The sequence below is a fragment of the Tamandua tetradactyla genome, chromosome 7 (assembly GCF_023851605.1).
Source record: "Tamandua tetradactyla isolate mTamTet1 chromosome 7, mTamTet1.pri, whole genome shotgun sequence".
NCBI classification, from domain to species: domain Eukaryota; kingdom Metazoa; phylum Chordata; class Mammalia; order Pilosa; family Myrmecophagidae; genus Tamandua; species Tamandua tetradactyla.
The window spans coordinates 167,011,758-167,035,106 of record NC_135333.1 but is presented as its reverse complement, the minus strand read 5'-3'; the positions used below and the strand labels follow the sequence as shown (position 1 = coordinate 167,035,106).

General features: G+C 39.3%; 1 protein-coding gene and 1 long non-coding RNA gene across 3 annotated transcripts in view; one reads left to right on the top strand and one right to left on the bottom strand.

The window, feature by feature from the left end:
- Nucleotides 1-23,349, bottom strand: part of NEDD1 (NEDD1 gamma-tubulin ring complex targeting factor) — a 158,696-nt gene that overhangs the window by 52,863 nt on the left and 82,484 nt on the right. Inside the window, exon 15 of one of the 2 annotated variants that reach the window (XM_077111717.1) lies at nucleotides 15,162-15,359. The exons of the other annotated variant lie outside the window; for it this stretch is intronic. The gene's annotated coding sequence lies outside the window, so the exon portion shown is untranslated. Of the gene's footprint in view, nucleotides 1-15,161; nucleotides 15,360-23,349 lie in introns of those variants that run through there. 2 annotated transcript variants of the gene reach the window in all.
- LOC143642836 (uncharacterized) overlaps nucleotides 4,331-23,349 on the top strand; it is a 98,115-nt gene continuing 79,096 nt past the window's right edge. Inside the window, exon 1 of the long non-coding RNA XR_013155920.1 lies at nucleotides 4,331-4,434. This is a non-coding gene — a long non-coding RNA (uncharacterized LOC143642836). The remainder of the gene's footprint in view (nucleotides 4,435-23,349) is intronic.

Sequence of the window (23,349 nt, the reverse complement as noted above, 5' to 3'; positions counted from 1 at the left end):
ATCAGAGGAAAAAAAAAAGAAAAAAGAACCAAAGCAGGTCTTGTTTCCAGTTAATTGGGGCCACGCCTGCTTAACGGGTTCTGGCTGTGGGTGCGAAAGCAACTTCATTGAGGCAACTCTCAGCTCAAGTTCTCCTGTGCCCCTCCCGCACCCTGCACCTGCTCTGCACCCGTGTCCCGCGCCCCTGGCTCCTTAAAGAGGCCCCGAGGTCTCTGGAGGAGCACAAAGTCTTGAGAATGTTCCCCTGAAACCCCCGGGGGATTTCCGGGTACTCGTGAGGGCTGCCCTCGGCGCCCCGATACTGAGCGACAGCCCTGCGTCCCACCGCCTCTCTCCACTAGGTCTGGTGCCCTGGTCCCCGCGGGGGGCTGGGGTGGTCCTTCGGACGGCAGGGCGGCCCCTTGGGGCAGGGAACCGGGCTTCGGCCACAAGGGACGAGCCGCTTAACTTCTCTGAACTCTTGGACATCCCCCTCAAAGGAGCTAATCAGAGTTGATAACCTGCATTACTGAAAGGAACCACACCTTTGTAAAAATAAATCCTGCACAAATGTGAACACTCTTCTCAACATCATTTTAAGAATTATTGCTTTTTTGTGTTTTCATTTGTACCTCCTCAAACTGCAGGCAAAGTCAGTTTCCTTTACCTGCCTAGGTCAGCTGAGATGGGTTTTTTTCCTTTAAATGAATCTTAGGAACATGTGTGTAACAAATTACCACAGATACAGCAGTTTGAAACAATAACCACTTATTTGTTTCCATGGGCCAGGTGTTGGGGTGCAGATTAACTGGGGCCTTGTCTCAAGGGCTCATCAGGCTGCCCTCCAGGTGTCAGCCATCTGTACCCTCGCCTAGAAGCTCCACCTGGGAAATAGCCACTTACAAATTGCCTCAGATTACTGACAATTCATTTCCTTGAAGTTATAGAACTAAGGTCCCCATTATCTTATCTTGTTAGGTGTTGGCCAAGGACCATTCTCAGATCCTAGAGGCCACTCAGGATTTTCTCACGGTCCCCCCTCCCCCATAGACTGTTGCACCCTTCCAATCTCTTTCTCTCTTTTTTTTTTTTTTTTTTAAGGTCTCACCTAATTAGGTCAGGCCCACCTAGATAATCTGCTGCTTCTTTAACTAGAACTCAACTATTAGGGATCTATTCAAGGGAATGGCATCCCATCACATTCACATGGGGAGGCATTATCCAGGCACACATACCAGGGAATGGGGATCTTGCAAGCCATCTTTGAATTCTACCTTCTAAAGAAGAAAATAAGCAAGCAACAACAGAAGCACCAAAAAAGTCGAAAGCTATGGGAATGTGCTCATCTACAGGGGTCAGATTTCTTTCTAAAACTATCTAATGTCAAAAGGTCAGGGGTCACTCCAAGACCCCCAAAGACTCCTGTTTATAATGGTCTTGAGTCCTGAGCCCTCTCCAGCCTTCTTGTTCTCTTTCACTGTAAGAGCCACCACTGGAGCTCAGAGAATAGAGAGCATTTACCGAGGTTGTGGGGAGGAAAGGCTGTGGATGCCCACCTCACCACACCTTGAACACGCCAGCAAGCCAATGGCCAAGTGCAGAGCTATCAGGTGACAAGCCTGAGGTCAGGACTCAGCTCTGCCTACTCCCTGTGTAGCCCTCAGTCTAGCTGAATCCCTGCTTGTGCATCTGTAAAATGAAAATAATAAGATTTCCCTCAGGATCGCTATAACCGTTGATGATATACTACACATCAAGTGCTTAGCACAGCACCTGTGTAGTAGGAGTGGGGGGGGGGAACCCACTGAGGAGCAGCTAGGAAAAGGAGTTAGCTTTTCTCCCAGCCTCTACTGGGCCCCCAGCATGGGGAGGGAACTGTAGAGCTCACAGATGCCCATGAGGCATGTACGATCTCATTGGAAAGACAAGCTAACTTACTCAGCAAACAGTTTCACTTTCCTAGGGAAAATGGATTGTGAACACAGGGGTTCTGTTTCTTAAGAAAGATTGTGTCCCCAGGACCTACAAGCAACCCCGCTTCACCAGGGCTCCGGGGACCTCCTTCGCCTCAGCAGCTGGCCCTTGGCGATGTCACCACGACCAGAACCCTCATGGTGACCAGAATGAAAGCCCCTTGAGGCATTACGAAGAGAGAGGCCTGCCGATAGGACCGTCAGTCAGTGCCACGCAGCATGTTCATGTCAGGGGATGGTATCAGTGCTCTGCCAGGTAAGGATGAATCTCACACCAGCCTGGCTTAGAGGCGGGACCAGAGTTGGCCAACCGTGATGTATGAGTTTTCTATTGCTGCTATAACAAAGTACCATGAACTTAGTGGCTTAAAAACCACACAGATTCATTATCTTATGGTTCTGGAAAACAGAAGACCGAAATCAGTTCACTGGGCGAAAATCAAGATATGGGCAGGGCTGCATTTCTTCTGGAAGCCCTGGGGGAGAACCATTTCCTTGCATTTTCTGAGTTCTAGAGGCTTCTAGAGGTGCCTGCGCTGTGCTGGGTTTGTGGCCCTGCATCTCTCTGACCTCCACTTCTGTCATCCCATCACTTCCTCTGACTCAGACACCCCTGCCCGCACCCCTAAAGACTCTTGTGGTTATGTTGGGCCCACTGGAAAACCAGGTCATCTTCCCGGCCCAAGAGCCTTAACTTAATCACATGTGCAAAGTCCCTTTTGCCATGTAAGGTATGATCCTCAGTTTCAAGGATCAGGGCATGTGTCTTTGGAGAGGGGCCTTTTTCTGCCTCTGGGGGAGCCAGCTGCCTGTGAGTATATTTCCCCCCACAGGAGTACTCATCTCCAGCTATTTACCTGACCCAGCCCACAAAGCACTTGAGGATTAAGCACATTTTCATGGTTTGTTGAAGTTTCAGTGAGCAAAAGTTGCTATGCTCCAGACATCCTGAGAAAATTGATCATTAAAACCTTCTTCTAAATGCAACAGACACAGCACCACTTTCTAAGATTTGAACATAGGACCTACATTTTAATACTGTTCTAGCATTCCTCACACCAATCAGTATTTAACAACTGTGACCCTCACTAACACCCATGTCCCCCTACTTAGAGAACAGGTTTCTAGCTGTTCTTTAAGTTGACTTGATGCTGCATTTTTTTGACAGTTCAGTGACAGACACAAATTAATTCACTGTTACCATGGTAACTCAGAGACCTCAAAATAGAGAAAAAAAATTAAGATTAAAATAAAAGGAAAGGGGAATAATCCAAATTGGCCTTGTTATTGGCATCAGCATTGTCCAGGTGTGATTGGCTGCCATCAGCTAGTGCTCTGGGGTCATTCCAGTGGGAATGGCGGGAGCCCTCAGCAGAGAGGAGCGCTCCCTTGCCAACAAGATTGCATGTCTCCTGTAAGAAACCATGGTTCAAAGTTTACGGGCTCTTCCACTCTCCCTTACTCGTGCATCTCTTTTATTTGGATCATCTCCTTTGTTTTTCATCCCTTCCTGCTTTTCCCCTTCTGAACACATTAGTTACTATGGAAACACTGGTGTGAATGTCAGAAGGCTCAGCTCAGAAATGCTGCATAAAGTCAATTTATAGAATGGTCTGACATTTATCTCCTGTTTGGGAAATTTAAAGAATTTGTGATATTCATGGCCACAGACAAGGTTGGGTAGTAAACACTGTGCTATATATGGATTTTAAATTTGTTTTATATACACTGAGGAATCATCAGGTTCTATCTTTTAGGGGAAGACCAGAACAACAGGATTTTTGTTTGGGGTTTGAAATAAGACCCATTTTCCATCAGTTCAGGAAGGATTTCCACTTTTTAAGTTGCTGAATGCTAACTGGAATCCCTTGTATCAAAATCGATGCTTTTTTTTTTTTTTAATTATGATTGGTTTAGTCTTTAACTTTAATCTAACAATAAGACAAATGATCTTATCTGTAATAATGTGTCAACGGCGGCAGCAATATAAGTTAAGGACAAGGAGATGTTACCAGCCATGCTGTAAAAATTCTTACTTTACTATGGTGAATTTCAGAGTAAGTGTTACCACATGTAATAATACTAAGAGTTAACATTTAGTGCGCATGCCCCACTCCAGTGCTTTACAGTATTAATTCTTGTGACCCTCATGACAACCCAAGGAGGAGTTATCATTATTGTCCTCTTCTTACACTTTAGGGAAATGGAGCACAGAGAGGTTAAGTAATTCACCCAAGGAAGCAATGGAAGCAGGGTTCAAATCAAGGCAGGCAGGCAGGCCCCAGAGCCTGTCTCCTCAGCCAGCCTGCGGAATCGCTTCTTCATGGCAAAGGAACACAATAGTAACTACAGTTCTAGAACCAGAGCTTCTGAGTTACCAGTTCTGGACTAAAGGGACAAAAGAGGCATCAACTTCAGGTATTTTCTCTCTGAAGGGACTGCCCTAAGCTGCAAGGCCTCCCATGTGATGGTTGAAGACGCTGTGAGTTCCTAATGCTGGCAGTTTACAGTTAAACTTGGTTTTAGACTTGTACCCTTTTATATGCTGTGCTGATGTATATATTATATATGTATATGTTCTGCACATATATATTGTGAATATACTGTATTTGGTTATGTATAAAAGAGTAAAAATATTTTGCTATATGATCAGCAGGAAAGCTATAAATAGGTAAAAAAATACTGAGATTAACTTACTATATTACATCAAAAGAATTTTAATTTCAAAGACTTCTATAATTTCACAGGGTGAATCTGTGGGCATGTATTCTTTCCTCTACAGCCCCATTCCCCCTTCTTCAGACAGTGGCTCCCACTTTTCCTTTGTGAAACCATTCCTGCTGGCTTCACCTCCTCTGAGCAGCCCCAGCCTAGGCCTCTCGGCACGTCTCATCCCGCTGACCTCCATTATTGGTTCAAAGATCGGTTGCAACCCAATCAGAACCAATGAAATGCAGTGTAAGAATTTTTTTTTTATTAGAGAAATTATAGGTTTACAGAAAAAAATCGTGCAGAAAGTACAGAGTTTCCATATTACCCTTCCTAAAAAGAAAACCATAGAACTGCACAGTGTACCCTAATAAGCTATGATCTTTAGTTAGCAGTTTAATCATAAAAACATGGTTGCATCCATTTTTAACAAAGGGTAAAAACTGCGATATTTTTGCTGGGCATCGGAGCAGGGAGAGGAGCTCTTTTTCTTTTCCAGAAAACGTGAGGAGCTGCTGTCGCCATGATTGCCACCGGCAGGGCGTTGCCTGGGGGGGGGGGGGGGGTCCGAGGACAGCAGAACAAAAAACAAGGGAAAGATTAGGAGGAAGGCAGCCAGGTGGCATGATTTCAGCCCCCCAATACAACATCTGCCTACTAGACTTTGCAATTATTGAGCCGACGCATATCTCACACACATTCACACACACACACACCCTTTCCTTCTTTTAAATCCAAACACATTTGAGCTGGCTTACACCAAACACAAAGGATTTGAAGCAACATGTGTCCTGGGAGGGCAGAAACTTCATCTTGTTCACCTTCTTCATAAACAAGCAAACATTCTCCTAGCTGCGATTCCAAAATCCATACACCTCTGGAAAATGAAAGTTCTTTTATAATTCATTTGGTGACAAAACAGATGTGACCTAAAGGAACATGGGGTTCCGCAGAGTCTTTACTTCTCCCTCTTAGGTGCCAAATCCTGTTTTGCTGCAGGATGAGTACGTGATTCAGGGATGCTGTCCGGACCCCTGCAGGAGTGTCAGTCTCTTTAGCATACATAAACTCTTATTTCTACTAAATACAAAAAGAGTTATAAAGTTCGGGACGAAAACAAAAGGGGTCACCCGGCTCAAAGGAAAGTATGGAGGAAAAACTTAGAAAATGGAGAATCTGGGAGAAAATCAACACGTCCAACAAAACCTAAGCTGCTGCCACAACAAGTTAGGCTTCATGTTACAACGTTGACTAGTCTTGATCTATATCCCATGTCTCCGGATGATCCACCCTAAGTCCTCCTCCCTGAGTTAGGTACAGATAGATATTTACTTTGTATTTGACTCTGAAACCACGAAGACTAGCATACTGTGTAACATCAAACAGAATACTGGAAACTGATTACACATTGTCCTCAGAGTACCCCATTTGGGGTCATGGCTCAACTGTTTTCATCTTTATATATCTAGCACCTAAAACAGTGTCTAGTATGCCATAAATGGTTAATAAGTGCTCTATTAATAAATGAAATAATGGTACCTTCCGAATCTCTGCCATCTGATAGCACTGACAAGACCATGTGAGGGAGGAGAAAAACTGGAGAAGGAAAAGGTCCCCAAGATGGTGACAGCACAAACACTTTCAAACGAGCCTCCATGGCTACCATTAGTTGTTCACAAAAATTTTCTGATAAATGATCCCAAAAATGCCTTCTAATCCTGTGATTACATGAAAAGAAATGAAAATCTAGAAAGTCCTGGTAGAAGTCTGTATGGAAAAGACTCTCCTAAAGAGAATATATATGAAAAATATTCTGTATCAAGTGTCTTATTACAGCTAAGAGGTGAAACAAACCAGCAAAAAAAGTCCAGCTCAAATGGCCCACACAGTGACCTGAGAAATATTGAATCTTTACATTCCTGACAATAATAAAACTTCCAACAGCCAAACCACCAAGCAGGTAGACCCCAGCCAGCCTTAGGACCTCCTCTCTCCCCAGCCAAACTCAGCATGTTACCAAATCTTTCCTACTTGCATGGCATTGCTCAAACCAACTTGTATTCTCCATGGAAACAGTCCTTAACTGCTTCCCCCACTCCAGTTTCAGCCTCTCCAATCTTCCTTGCACATATTTTTATCAAATTAAGTTTCCTAAGGAAAAGCTTTGATCCTTTGAAAACCTTCAACTGCTGCCTATTACCTTGAGCAGCATTTCACTATGTGATAATATCACATTTTCCTGTTTTCCTTCCTACATCTCAATCTCCTTCCTTTAGTCTCAGGTACTGAAGCACTCTCCTCTACCTGTCCTTTAAAATACTAGAATTCCTTAAACTTTCGCCAGAACCCCTCTTCTCATTCTGTATCTTCTCCCTAGATGACCCCGTTCTTACAATACCTTCATTAGTATCTAGATTCCAATGAATCTCATTAACTATTTTTTTATTGTACTATAATACACACAACATAAAATTTACCATTTCAACCATTTTAAAGTATACAATTCAGTGGCATTGAGTACACTCACAATATTGTGCAACCATCACCATTATCTAGTTTCAGAATTTTATTTTCACCCCAGAAAGAAACTCTGTACCAATTAAATATTCACTCCTAATTCCCCTGACCCCACCAAGCTCCTCATCTGCCTCTGTTTCTATGGGCTTGCTTACTCTGGAGAATCTCATATAAACTGGATTATATAACGTGTGGCATTTGACTCTGGCTTCTGCCACACAGCATGTTCTCAAGGGTCATCCATATCGTAACATATATTAGTTACTCAATTTCTTTTTATGGCTGAATAATAATCCATTGCATGGATCTGTCACATCTGTTTATCCGTTCATCTGTTGATGGGCATTTGGGTGGCCTCTACCTTAATGGCTAGTCCAAATAAAGTTGCTATGAATATGTATATGTAAGCTTTTGTTTGAATACCTGTTTTCAACTCTTTTTGATATATATCTAGGAGTGGAATCACTGGGTCATACAGCAATTCTATATTTAATTTGAGGAACCATAAAACTTTTGCATAGCAGCTGCACCATTTTATATTCCCACTGGCAGTACACGAGGATATTGTTTACTCCACATCCTCACAAATACTGGTTTTCTTTTCTTTTTTTTTTTAATGGCCATTCAAGGGGATATGAAGTGTTATCACACTGATTTTTATTTCCCTAATGATTAACATTTTTTCATGTGCCTGTTGGCCATTTATATTTCTTCTTTGGAGAAATGTCCAAGTCCTTTGTCATTTAAAAAATTGGTTTGTTTGTCTTTGATGTTTACTTGAAAGAGTTCTTTATATATTTTGGATACTAGATCTTTATCAGCTATATGGGTCGCAAACGTTTTCCCCATTATGAGTTGTCTTTTCACTCTCTTGATAATATACTTTGGTGCATTAACATTTTTTATTTTGATGAAGCCCAATATATCTATTTTTCTCTTTTGTTGCATATGTTTTTGGTGTCAATTTTAAGAAAACATTGCCAAATGCAAGTTATGAAGATTTACACCTATGTTTTCTTCCAAGTTTTATAGTTTTAGCTCTTAAATTGAAGTCTTTAATCCATTTTGAGTTAAATCATGTAGGTAAGGGTCCAACTTCATTCATTGACATATGGTTATCCAGTTGTCCCAGGGCCATTTGTTGAAGAAACTGTTCTTTCCCACATCGATTTGTCTTGGCTCTCTTGTAAAAAATCAACTGACCTTAAATATACAGGAAATATTATTATCTGTTTGTTTTAGTTTGCTAGCTGCTGGAATATGATAGAACTAGAAAGGCTTTATAAAAAGAGGTGAATTTAATAAGTTGCTAAGTTACAGTTCTAAGGCCAAGAAAACAGCCCAATTAAAGCAAGTCCATAAAAATGTCCAAATTAAAGCACCAACAAGAGGTTACCTTCATTTAAGAAAGGTCGATGAGGTTCAGGGTTTCTCTCTCAACTGGAAAGGCACGTGGCAAACATGGTGACATCTACTAGCTTCCTCTCCAGGCATCTTGCTTCATGAAGCTCCCTGGGGGTGTTCTCCTTCTTCATCTCCAAAGGTCGCTGGCTGGTGGACTCTGTGATTTTCTCATCATTCTGAAGCTTTGTCCAAAATGTTTCCTCTCTTAAAGGATTCCAGTAAACTGATCAAGACCCACGTAGAATGGGTGGAGTCATATCTCCCTCTATTCAAAAGTTAATACCCACAATTGGGTGAGTCACATCTCCCTGGACATAAGCTAATCAAGTTCCCAATATACAGTGTTGAATAGGGTTCAAGAGAAAAGATTGCTCACACAAGATTGGAATACGGTTAGGGCATGGCTCTTCTGAGATGCACAAATCCTTTCAAACCAGCACACTCTTATACAGACTTCTCCTCTCAGCTCAAGACCCACATACATCCAGCCGGCCATTCAACATCTCTATCTCAGCACTCACAAAACAGACCTCAAGGTCTTCAAAATCTCCAACGAAGTTATGCTACATTGTTCTTTCTGAGCACCACTATTCATGTAGTCATAGAAGCCAGAAATATTTCTCTCTCCTTCATTCTCCATATAAAATTTCTATCAACTAAATCTCTATAATATATCTGTTATCTGTTCAGTTCTCTCAAACTCCTCTACTGCTCCTTAGATCAAATTACTGTGGTCTTCTCCAGCACCATGAAAATGGAGTCCCAACTAGACTCATCTCCCTGCATCCAGTTTTGCATTCTTTTATTGTTTTTCAGGGATATATTTTTTAAAAAACAAATCATTTCCTACTCCCTCTCTCACTTTCTACATCCACCCTTAGCTCACTTCATTCTTCCATGTCCTTCCATTGTTCATAAGCTAAAGGTCAAAATGGTAATGGTAGCCTGCTAAGATCTGCAGGACCAATCTTCCTCTCCAATCCATTATATGCTATTCTTTCCTCTTCAACTAAGTAACTCCCACTCAATCTTCAGATCTCACCTCCGAAGTCACTAATTCAAGGGGCCCCAGCTAGATCAGGTCTCCTTGCTCATTGATATTAAGCACCTTGTACATTTTTTATAGAGTTTTTTATAATTTGAAACTATGTATCTATGTGATTATTTGACTTATGGCAGTTAACCTACTAGATTCAAAGCTCCAGGAAGTCCACATTTTCTTTCCTGGAAAATTCAAGACCCACTCCATCATTTTCTAGTCTTATTCACAAGTACTTCCCTTCACATTCCCATCCTTAATTTCTGATAAAATCCTGTAAAAATTCCGCATTATATTCTGCTCATGCTGTGTCTTCCTATTTCCTCTTACACTATTTCCTACAATTATTTTGTTGTCACTCTCATCCATTCTCATTCTTCACTCATTCGTTCAAATTTAATTTTTGGAGTTCCTACTATGTGCCAAGGTCTGTAATGGAGGTACAGGACTGGAGGTACAGAGTAGCCGATGATTTCTGATTCAAAGGAAACAAAGAAACAGGTCTACAAACAAATAGCTATAACCCCAGATAAAAGTTGACATATATAAGATTTCTACACAGTGTTATGGGAAAGGAGAAAGTTAGCAAAGCTCCACACAGAATGTGTCATTTCAGCAAGGTCTTGAACTGTGTAAAAGTGAAAAAGGGAAGGATTTGAGGCACAAATATTAATGCAAAGGTAAGTCACATTGAAAGATGGTGATATGTTCATGGACTAGCCAGTGGTGACTTTATGAGACTAAGAAGATGAGTCCAAACAAAAAGTCTCACACCATTATCTTCTGGACACAACTGACAGGAATAGCTTCAAGCAAGTGTCCCTCTCCCTCACACAAAACAAAAAGTGTATCTTTCTAACAAAATACTAATACAAGAAAGGTGCTCTAAGATCAAAGTATGTGAGAACAGACCCTAGGGTGGCCCCTGATTCCCACCCCTGCTGGCCATACCTTTACAATCCCCTCTCCCTGAGTACAGGTAAGACCTGTGACCTGCTTCTAGCAATAGGATATTGCAAGTAAAGGGATTTGCAGATTCTTAAGGTCCCAAATCAGTTGATTTTGACCTAATCAAAGGAGAAATTGTCCCAGGGTAGCCTGAGTTGCTCAAGTCTCCTGGGGTAGCCTGAATTGATCACATTAAAGCTGTCACAAAAAAGGCCTGGGTCTTCCCTAAGCACGAGACTCCCCTGTGGGGTGAATGAACCAAGTGGCCACATTGGGGAAGGCCACAGGGTGGGGACCTTCAGGCAGCCTCAGCCAACAGCCAGCTAAAAGCCAGGGCCTCCATCATGCAGCCATGGGGACATGAATCCCACCAACAACCTGACTCCCTCGGAAGTGGCCCTCCAGATGAGAATGCAGCCCCGGCCAACACCTTGATTGCAGCCATGTGAGACACTGACCAGAGGACCCAGCTGAGCCATGTTAGAAACTGTGAGATGTTGACGTGAGATGAGGCCGTTCATTACTCAGACTTAGGAAACTCCTATGGACTCCAGGCCAGCTAGGTCGCTTGTCGTCGTCGTTGTTGCTCTTCTTATATCTTTGTGAAATTGACTTAAATATCCAAAGGGATAGTTGACAGAATGTGCTGATTAGAATAAAATTTAAATGTGTTTCTAGCCAATGCCCCAGTAATGTGAAATAGCAATGGAATGCTTGACCTGATCAGCTCCACTTGACAGTAGGTATGTAACTTTTTTTTCTGGTTGCTTGGGCTCTCATTCTTAGCAGTTTCTGGAAACATTTGGCTTCCAATGAACCAGTTGCTCTAAGATGAAAGAAGAAACAGATATAGAAACATAGCAGCTTTGAGGATCAAAACACAGCCATGAAGGAAGAAACGGAGGAGCATATTTACTGCAAAAACACACAACAGCATATAAAATAGTTGTCAGCCAGGTTTTGCCACACTGCATTCTTTACCTCTGCTATTTGAGTCAGTATATTCACATATGAAAATTTTATAATAGGGAGTTGATGACTGAGCATCAAGTCATTGCTATGATTGATAAGGTCAATTTATATATAATAAAATCAAAGAAGCATTCAGAGCCTCCAAAATAATTTGAAATGGAAATATTATGCTTTAAGTTATATAAAATATACATAAAATACTGTTCATCTTGATTATACAATAAATTCAAATGTAGCATAATAACAACATATGGCATAAAATACAACTTTATAACATCACACTTTTTATCTGAAAAATACTAATGTACTCAATCTGATAAAAATGTATCGTTTCATTTAACATAATTTTGTTAAGTAGCTAACATATTTCCTTTATAAAAATCCAACAAAGATAACTAGAAACCAATATTGCCTATGAAATAAAAGTAAAACTCTGAGATAAAATACCAGAGAAAAAGATGTACAGTATATGGAAAGACTAATCCTTCTTGACTATGTATAATTTATCCAACAGATATGTAGCTAGGTCTGATACAAAAATAAATCAACATTACAACTCACATACATAGCTTAATGGGGGTGAGGGGTAGAAGCTCAGCAGATGTTGGAAACTATCTGTTAAATTTCTGTTCATACTTTTATATGTTTAAGACTGTTTGAAAACTAGGGCTAATGGGATAATCATTTAACATAAGTTTCTCAAACCAATAGCCGACCTAATGTTTAGCGGGTTGTTATTAGATTCTAGTTTTGAATCCACTATCTTTTATCAGGCTCTTCTTACTTTATCTTCTAAATGGTACTTCAATCTTTTGACAGTTCAGGCCCTCAGTGTTTCTTACCTAGACAACTGAAACTGTCCCCTAACTAATTCTAATTCCTCTCAGATTCATTCTGCTCATATGGTCAGAATCATCTTTCTAGATATGATCATGTCATATTCCTGCTTAGTACCCTTCACGGGTTCCTCCTCATCTCAGAATACAATCCCAGTTCCTTAGCATGCAGCCAAGGCCCTTGCTCCTCTCTGCAACCCACACCCTGTCCTCCTACCTGGCCCAGGCCATCCCCAGACGCCATGTGCAGCCTCCTGTCTGGAAGGCCCTTCCCCCTTCCTCATCACCAACCCCATTTTTCTCATCTTGAATCCTCAGCTCCAGCATTATTACCTCTAGGAAGCCTTCTCAGGTACTTCCCCACCTTCTCAGGTTGCAGCTAATGCCCTTTTTTGCTGCTTCCTTAATGCCCTATGCATACATTCATTCCCTGCTCTTAGCACAATCCAGTCTATATGTCTGTGTTCAACTCTAGATGAAAGTGCTCTTCAGCATGAGCCCAAGTGTTTAGCACATAGGAGGTACCTTGATGTTCGCTGAATGATGGAAAAATGAAAGAGGGCCAAAATACACCCTGTCAATAGGAACCCCTTTACTGAGGCACAGGCTGGAAGTGTAATAGAATCTTCTGTAGGAGTTATGCAAAGCAGGGGCTGAAACCTCAAAGCACTACCTACCACTAACCCAGAGAGAAACTCTAGAAAAGCCTGTCTTCCAGATCAGGGATAGCCTACAGACCTACCCAAATCTTCCCATACCCATACTCACAGTACTTGCTGTTCCCTTTTCAAACTTACAAAGCCTTGCCCCAGGTACAAAATGAATGTCAGCTACATGTACCTAACAGCTGAAGATGGTGGCTGCGTTTAGGTACCCACATACCTTCTAACAAAGCCCTCCCTGCCCTTACCTATCTCTCTAGTCTCCTCTAAGCACAGGCTCCTTCATATGGCCCAAGTACATAAAGTACCTCCAATCAAATTTAGACAACAAATTTTTTATCTAAGTCATTATATTTTTACTTAAAGAGAATATAGCAATATTTAGACATCAGTCTCATTTTGGAAGATAAAGATTTATTATGATGATCATTTTAAAAATGAAAAACTAAAATGTTTTCTCATTTCACAAGGATTCAAAATAGAGTAGGTGTCTTTTGACATAAGATGTGCTTCAAATAAATTCTGAAAAGTTCCATTTGTCTGAATATAAATGAAGTATATTGATTTTTGACATTTTAATTTTAAGTGAACTGTCAGATTTCACTTAGAAAGGACCCATAATATCTACATCAAGGACATGTCAATTATCTCCAACCATTATTGTCAGTTTTCTATGCTCATACTTTATCCTACAACCATAAATGCTATAATTTGACAAGTTTGAAGACTCAAAGATTATAGTTAATCCAATTTCCAGCTTATTGAGAATTTCATAGATGCCAAACAAGAATTAATAATTTACAGAAATCCTACATGAATTCAGCATTATTCAAAAATTGATAAAATAGGTTATAAGAGACTATATTGAGCTTCTACAAAGATCAAGACACTGTACTAGATGGTGCATGCAAAGAGAAGAGTCAGAGATGGCCTTGGCCTAGTGGGGAAACAGACCTGGAAGGAAATCATCAATTGTTTGGGATGCACAGGAGAAAGTATGATTGCCTTTAAGTGAAGGTGATGTGTGAGAAGTGTCCTGGAGGATTTGTAGGATTTTGCCAGGCATAGAGAACTTTAAAGGCAATGCTGAGACATGAAAAGGTATGGCATGCTCTGCAACCTGATACTAGGAGAAATATATGGGGTAGGGCATACGGAGTAGTAGGAGACAAGTCTGAAATAAAGCACCACATGTCATGCCAAAGACCAATGCTTTTTCTCATAGTTGATTAGATTTGCCTTTTGGTGAAGGCAATTCCAGAAGTGTACACAACAGATCAGAAGGAATAGTGTGAGAAAAAAAGCCTAGTTAGAAGGCTTTAACAAATATCTCAGCAAGGCATCTTGAAGCTCTAAACCATAGTAGCTGAGATAGAGGTGAGTCAACAAATGTATCAGTTATCTGTTACTGCATAACAAACTACCCAAAATTTCTCAGTGGCATACAATGATAAACACTTATTTTTACAGATATGAGGGTCAGTTGGGGCTGCACTAGGCTAGGTTGGGGCTGGGCAGCTTGGATGGGGGGGCTCTTCTTCACACACCTCTCATCTTTCTCTTGGGCACAGCAGCTAGTCCAGGTGTGTTTGTTGTTGTTTTTAAATTTCCATGTTGGAAGTATAAGAGAGCAGATGGAAACATGCAAGACCTCTCAAAACCTAGGCTTAGAATTAGTATAACATCATTTCTTCCTTTTTTGACCAAAACAAGGCATATGGCCAAACCCAAAAATAAATGGTGGGGAAATATACTCCACTGTGTAGTAGACAAAACTGCAAGTCAAACAACCAAGGGCAAGAATACAGAAAAGGGTGAAGGAGTGGGGTATATAACGCAACCTACCACAGTCTGTCCTCTTGCCACATGTTCACCCCAATGCAATATATGTTCACCTCCATCTAAGAACTCCAAAAAAGCCACATCCAATCACAGCATCAGGCTCAAAGTTTACAATTTCTATAACATACTCTGGTTATATCTGTATCATCATGATCCAGAGAACAATGAACAAAACAATGAGTCACCTGCCTCAGTTTCAACATACACACACAGAGCCTACACAAAATGGTGAAGGAGGGACATGATGATTACAATAAATACTCACGTTTAATGAGAAGAATTGGAGAATTATAGCAGTCACTGGTCCATAGCAATTCTGAAATCCCACTGGGAAAATGCTCTTCTCTGTGTGTGGTGGGGGGAGGAGGTATTTTTCAAGCTTGGGCTCTGCACCATGGGAATGCCTCCTCAGTCCATTGTATCCATTTTGTCACCACCCTTTAAGATAACTTTCCTTTTCCATCATCTTCCTTTATCACTTTTTAAAAAGGCAACAGAAGATATACCATTTTTTGCAACTAAACAACTTTTTCTAGGACAGCCTACTTCCTGCTGTACAAAATTGAAGGGCCCAGAGGTTTTTCACATTCTGACAAGCTCAATATCTTTTAGTGCAGGACGGCAGCACCTTTGCTAATTCAATTCTCTAAAACACTTAGTAAATTTCTACGTATTAGATTCAGTCTACTCCATGTGCCCAGGGTCAAAAGCTATACACACAGTTCTTTTTGAGAAATGCCAACCCTCTAGACTTAATTACAGCTCCTAAGAGCATGTCAGACTGATGTAGGACTATGCCCTTAAGCTTTGTAAGTGTCCTTTTTCACCAGTTGAAAAGATCTACTGCAGGCTTTCAGTTTTTTTAATCTCATCTCCTTTGGACACTATTAAAAATCATTGAGGACTTCAGGGAGCTTGCCTTAGAAAATTCTAGAAAGAAAAAGAATGCACAATTACAGGCTCCAATAGCCATCAGAGCAATAACACAGTCACATGCTAGGCAGCTTCTGAAAATCCCCACTCTTGCTCTTGTGAAAATAAGAGTGAATAAACAATGTCTCAGTATTATTATGAAAATAATTTTAACTTCATGGACCCACAAAAGGATCTTGGGAATTCCTAGGGATCACCAGACTACACTTTGTGAACAGCTGATCTACAGAAGCCACCTTTCTTCTTCCAGAGGTCTTAACACAGGTTGCTATAGACACACTTGGGTTTACCCCTATTCCCTGAGGCTATATCTCGCTGGTAGCTGTGAATTTGGTCTGTAACCCCAGGTTACCCTTTAAGAATATTTTACTGATGAAGAGATGAAAGAGGATAAAGTTTTATTTTCATTTCCTCTAAACTCTGCTTATAAACTGGACAGTTATTTTCTAATTCATCCCTTTCTTGAAGTACCATATCACATGCGGCTAAAAGAATTCACTTCATGCTTTTGCTAAAAGAATTCACTTCATGCTTTTTTAAACAACATATACTTAATTTTTTAACATTTTTAAATTGTGAAATATAACATATATTCAAAAAAGCAATACATTTCCAAGTACATTTTAACAAGAAGGTATAGAACAGATTTTAAAGTTTGGTAGGGGTTCCACAATTTTTCATTTTTTCTTCTAGCTATTCCAAGACACTGGAGACCAACAGAAATATCAATATAATGATTCAGAAGTCATACTCATTTGTTAAATCCTATCTTCTCTGTCATACTCCTCCTTCCCTTTAAATAACATATATATAAATAACATATATATATATATATATATATATATATATATATATATATATATAAGCAATAAATTTCAAAGTATATCACAACAATTAGTTGTAGAACAGATTTCAGAATTTGGTATGGGTTATAATTCTACAATTTTAGATTTTTATTTCTAGCTGCTCTAAGATACTGGAGGCTAAAAGAAGTATCAGTATAATGATCACACTCATATTTATTTGTTAAACTCAACCTTCTCTGTATAACTCCACCATCACCTTTGATCTTTCTCCCACTCTTTAGGGTATTTGGGCTGTGCCCATTCTAACTTTTTCATGTTGGAAGAGGCTGTTGATGATATGGGATGGGGGATAGAACTAGTTGATATTGTTGAGAGACTGGCCCCTCTGCATTTCAGGACTTATCTGGTTCAGGGACCCATCTGGAGGTTGTAGGTTTTGGGGAGTTACCCTAGTGCATGGAATCTTTGTAGAATCTTATATAATGCTATAGGTATTCTTTAGGATTGGCAGGAATGGTTTTGGCTGGGGTTTGGCAAGTTATAATAGGTAGCAATGTCTAATTGAAGCATGCATAAGAGTGACCTCCAATGTAGCCTCTTGACTCTATTTGAATTCTCTCAGCCACTGATATCTTATTTGTTACTCTTCTTTTCCCCTTTTTGGTCAGGATGGCATTGTTGATCCCATGGTGCCAGGGCCAGGCTTATCCCTAGGGTCATCTATGCCATGAGGGAGACTTTCACCCCTAGATGTCATGTCCCACATAGTGGGAAGGGCAAAGGTTTCACTTGCAGAGTTGGGCCTAGAGAGAGAAAGGCCGCATCTGAGCAACAAAAGAGGTCCTCCGAAGATGACTCTTAGGCATGCCTATAGGTAGGCTAAGCTTCTCGTATGTAGTAATACATAAGCTTCACAAGAGCAAGCCTGAAAATCAAGGGCTTGGCCTATTGATTTGCATGTCCCTAAGTTTAGCACAGCATCTGGGGTTTCCCTGGTGTTAAAATTTAATAGTTCCATAATTTTTCTCCCATCCCTCAAGGGACTTTGCCAATATTTTTTTGATTATTTGCTTAATATATTCTGGGATGTATCTAGAGATTACATTAAGTTATACAGGATTAAAGGCTCTCATTCTTATTCTGGGCAGCCTGTGTTTGGATTGTTTAAATGATCTATACAGACAGGTTGAGTTAAATTATGTGCTACAGAAAACCTAGGTTCTGGACATCATAGAGCTTTCTTTCTTTGGTCTCAAAGAGTAGGTGAAGTTCTAAAATACAGGCAATGTTTTCCTTACTCCTGTATTCTGAATGACCTTAATCTCAACCTGATTGGCTTCATTCTTATCTCTAAATACCAGGTTATATGTATATAAAACAGCCCCTCAAATTCCAGAAATAACAATTACCACTCCGGGCTAAATGTGACCCTATAAGAGCTTACAATCTCAGCCCAAATTTTCTTATAAGTATTTTCTAAAAGAGCTCATACAATATTTGCTCTTTTTTTTCTGGCTCATTTTGCCTCACCAAATGTCCCACAGGTTCATTCACATTGTTGCATGCCTCAGAACTTCATTCCTTTTTGTAGCAGCTCCATTTTTTATCATAGTTTACTCCATCATTTATCAATCTACTTCTCAGTCAGTGCATCTTTTAGCCACCTCTATCTACTGGGCCTCATGTATAATGTCCAAAGTCAGCAGTCCACCACCACTCTCAATTTTAGATAAATCCATTATTCCCAAGAGAATGACAGCCAATAAACACACCCTCACCAAACAAAAAATCCAAACATCCCCCTAACTCTTGTCTCTCCCATCCATTATGTACCCCTGGTATTGCTGCAGTACTGTTGATGTTTTCCTGTGAAATGTAGCCACTGCCATAGCATGCAATAGCACTTTTCCTCCTACACCCCAAACTTATACACTCTCTGTACGAGACTGACACCTTTGAAAGAATTTATTTATATTTGTAGTGTTAATTGGTGGGACACATGAGTCTAAAGAACCCCTCATTCAATCATATTCATCTTCAAGATGGTAATCTTACTTATAGACCCACTAGTGAACTGCCTTCACTTCTGTCTATTCCCTTGCAGTTAAATACAACCTCATTAGCAAACTATTCATCCATCTCAAGCTTCTGTGTATCTCAATTCCCCTGTATTTTGTATTATAAGTCTCGATTTCCCTCCCTGGAACTCAGGAAATGCCCTGCTAAGGCCACTACTAGCCCTAGCCTCAGAGCATGCTATCTAGATTGGCTGAGAATTTTCTAAATTATCAAGTGCTGTTTCCTTTTTGCTTAACAATTCAGCCCTCAGTTTATCTCTTTCATCCCACATTTTATATAAGCCTCAAAGAGAAACCAGACTTCACCTTCCACATTTTGCTTGGAAATCTTAGCTATAGATCAAAATTTGTTGCTTACAAGTTCTGCACTCTACTCAACATCAGAACACAATTTTTGTCAAATTCTCTGCCATTTTATAAAAAGGATCACCTTTCCTTCAGTTTCCAATAACATAGACATTTCCTTCTAGGGTCTCACCAGAAGTGCCTTTAACATCCACATTTCTACCAGCATTCTGCTCAGGATGATATAGGTACTCTCTAAAATGACAGAAACTTTCTCTACAACTCTCACTTATTTCTGAGCACTCACCAAAATCATCTTTAAAACCCATATTTCAACCAACAGTTCTTCAAGGCAATTTAAGCTTTTTCTATCAAATGCCTTAAAATTCTCTCCAACTCTAGACACAATCCAATCAAAAACAACTTCTATATTTTTAGCTATTTGTAATAGCAGCTCCCCACCTCTGGTACCAAAAAACTGTCTTAATTTGCCAGAGATGCTGTAATACATAACATCATCATTGTCGAAAGCTATTGGCCCATACAGACCACCTTAGTGCAGTGTGAATATCAGGTGTGGACACCAGGAGTCAGGGGTCATCATGATCATCGTGAAGCTGGCTACCTCAGCATGGCAAGAAGGAATTGTGAGAAAATAAACTGGTAAATGCTAAGGTAAATTTAAACAACTACAGTCTGTAACAGAAACAGCAACAGTGTGGTTGAATCTGTAGGTTTAAGGTGATACAATGCAGAAGTAAAATGCTCGAAAACAGTAGCATGTAATTTGAGTTGCCTGCCATACTGAAAGTAAACATTCTCTAAGAGAAGATAATTGCATGCAAAGACTCAAAGTATATCTACAATTTTTCATAAACGATGTCCATCACTCAATTAAACATATTCATGAAGACAAAAAGGCACAATGTGACCAAAACCTGAGAGAAATAACCTAAAACAGAAGCAAATGTATAGGATATCCACCTGTTAGAACTATCAGACTTTAAAATGACCAAATTTAGTATTTTCCAGGAATTAAATTATGATTTCAACAAGAGGGTTAAAAACTATAAAAAGAACCACATGGAAATTCTAAACTGAAAAATAATTGATATTAAATACTTACCATATTAGTTAAATGGTAAATTAGATATAGATGAAGAGAAAATTAGAAAACTAGAAGAGAAAATGAAAGGGTAGATATTGAAGATAAGAGAGAAAAAGGACAGGTATTACAGATGAGAAAATTTCATATCTTTTATTGGAAATCTAGAAGGATAGGAAAGAGAAAATAGGGCAAAGTAATATATAAATAATGTATAAAATAATGGTTAGTATTTTTCCAAAAAATAAGGATAGCTATCAAGCCACAAATTCAGGAATCATTATGAATCTCAAGCTTGACAACATAAAAACATACAAAAACTTAGGCATTTTATGGTAAAACATCTGAAAACTAAAGGCAAACAGAAAATCTTCAAAGCATATAGGAACAAAAGGAAATCTTAAAAGCATATAGGAACACTTTATGTTGTTTCTTTTCATTTTTAGTCACATTATGCGTTCTTGTCTGCATGAATATTTTTAAGTGAGTGATTGACATCATTTATGAAAAACTGTAGATATACTTTCACAGAAGCAAAAATAAGACTAATAGCTGAATTTTCAACAAAAATAGAAGTCAGAAGACAATGAAATAATGTTTTTAAAGTGGTGGACAGAAAAAGCATTCTTCAAAAATTAATTTCAAATAAAGACATTTTAAGATAAAAGTAGAGAATCTGTCATCAGTATATCTGTACTCAAGGCAGAAAACACAAATCTTGGATGGAAGGTCAGACATTTTTGATAAAATGATAATCTACAAACAGTAAGTATGTGTTCAATTTAAGTGACTATTGAGGGCATTCAACAAAAACAATGATTAGCAGGATATAACATATAAAGCAAATTAAAAATACATGACAACAATGGTATCTAAATCAGGAGGGAGAGAAAGTTTTGAATGTCCTTTATGAGACTTTAAAATTCAAATATATATGTTACACCCTGCAGTCACAATTAGTGGAAAAGTAAAAAAGAAAAATCTATATACACATACAGGTACCTATACATGTATGTATGTGTGTTTGTCTGTGTGTAACAATAGTAGGGAAAGATGAAATAATAAACATAACCAAAATAGATGGCATAAGAACTCTGCTTCTGAGAAGGATGAAGTCACTTATAGCAGACCAATCTCAGTTGAAAATTAGAAAATTCAAATAAAATACAAAAAAAAGTGTAAAGTCATCAAATTGATGCTTCACCAACAAGGATTAGAGGGCTGTAATTCTAGAAAAGGAAGAACCATGAAGATCTAATGACATATTGCAACATTTTCCCTGGGAAATTTTCCCTCTGGCCATGAACAAAAAGCTGAGCATTCAGGCTCTGCTTGAATAACAAAGAAACCAGCAGGCTTTTAGCACTTCTTAGAAACTGAAGACTTGAAGGGCCTCACACACATGGTTGATTTTATCTCAAGAAATGTCCTGAATTTTAAAGCTAAAAATCTGCATGAAAAACACCTGAAAATCAGAACAGAGTAGAATTCAGGACCCCACGGTAGAGGGGCCCCAGAGAACACCTAAGTTCTTAGATGGACCCTTGGAGGATATGTTAATCACATTCTCTAGCTCTGATGCTTCAACATCTACTGATGCTCCCAGGTGACCAAGCCCCAAAGATATGTATGTTGCTCCTAGTTGATTCTGAACCCAGCCTGCTTACCAGTAAACAGCTTCAAACTGGCAGGGGCACCACTTTCAGATGTAGACGAACCATCCCATGTTAGCCTACCCAGCCTCACCCTTCCATGCCTACCACAGAAACCACAATATAGGCACTTGGTTCTGCTTTGTCATCTGCCCCAGAACCAAACCTGGCACTTACCCTGTGCAGACATTTGTGGTGTGCTGTGCTCTCCCCAGGAACTGTAAGCACATTAATCTTTAAATCCCTTCTGGTCTCTTTCTCCTGATCTGTGCCTGGCTTTACCATACCTCATACAAAGTGGTATGAGCAAAATACAGGGTCAAATGGAAACAGGGTTAACCAGAGGTAGTAGGAACTTCAAAACAGCAACTCAGCTGGTTCTGGGATTAGAGTATGGTGATGGGTCCCTGCCCTGTCTGCCAGGAGCACAGGATAAATCCTCTCTGGAGTAAGAGCATGTCATCTGGAGGCTCTGCATATATTATGCACATTGCAACTTTGTTTACAGTGGCAGAATAACCTTGATTCTCAAATTTGACAAGGACATTCTAAGAAAGGGAAATTAAAGGCTTATCTCTCCCATGAACACAGATGCAACCATCTTAAACAAATATTTGCAAAGGAAATCCAGGATAACGTGGTTTATTCCAGGCATACAAGGGTGATTTAACATTCAAAAGTCAAAATAAACTACCTTCAGAAACCACAAAAAAGAAAAGTTACATATCTCAATAGATGCAGTAAAAGCTATTGATAAAATTCAGCATCCATTCATGACCTTTTAGAAAAAACTTTACAAAACAGAAATAGAACTGAATATTTTGCTTCCTTGTTCTATTAATTACATAAAGAGATATGTTGAAACCTCCCACAAGAATTGTGAATTTGCTTATTTCTTTTTTTTGAGGTCTGTAAAATTTACTTTCTATATATTAAAACTTGTTATTAGGTGCATGTGACATTAGAACTTTTATGTCTTCTTGGTGAATTAAACTCCTATCATTGTGAGATATCCTTCTTTATCTTGATTACTGGAGATACAACATGCCTTCAGGTTGTATATATTAGTAGTTTTATTTCTTTTTATTGCTTAGTAGTGTTTTATTTTATGGATACAACACAATTCGCTATCCATTCACCAGCTGATGGACATTTAGGTTACAAAATCTAGTTTGCTATTAGAGACAGATTTTTGCTAGTTTTTTTTTTTCTTAATGGTTCAGCTTTCCCATCCTTTACTTTCATTTTTTCTGTAGCTTATTTTTCAAGGTGTGTCCCTTGGAACTAGCACCTAGGTGGGTTTTGTTATTCTTATCAAGTCTGACAATCTTTCTCTTTTAAGTTGGAATGTTCATTCTGTTTACAATTAATGTAATTACTAATATATTTGGTTTTAAATACACCATTTTACTACTTCTTCCTATTTGTCTCTATTCTTTTTATAAATTAATCTGCTGAAATTTAATACACATAGAGAAATTTCACTGATCATAAATGTACAACTCAACAGATTTTCACAAAGTGAGCATACCCATGTATTGCTTCTCAGATCAAAAAACAAATCTTTTTTGACTTCAGGTACTTTCCTGGTGATCTTTGCACAAAAGGT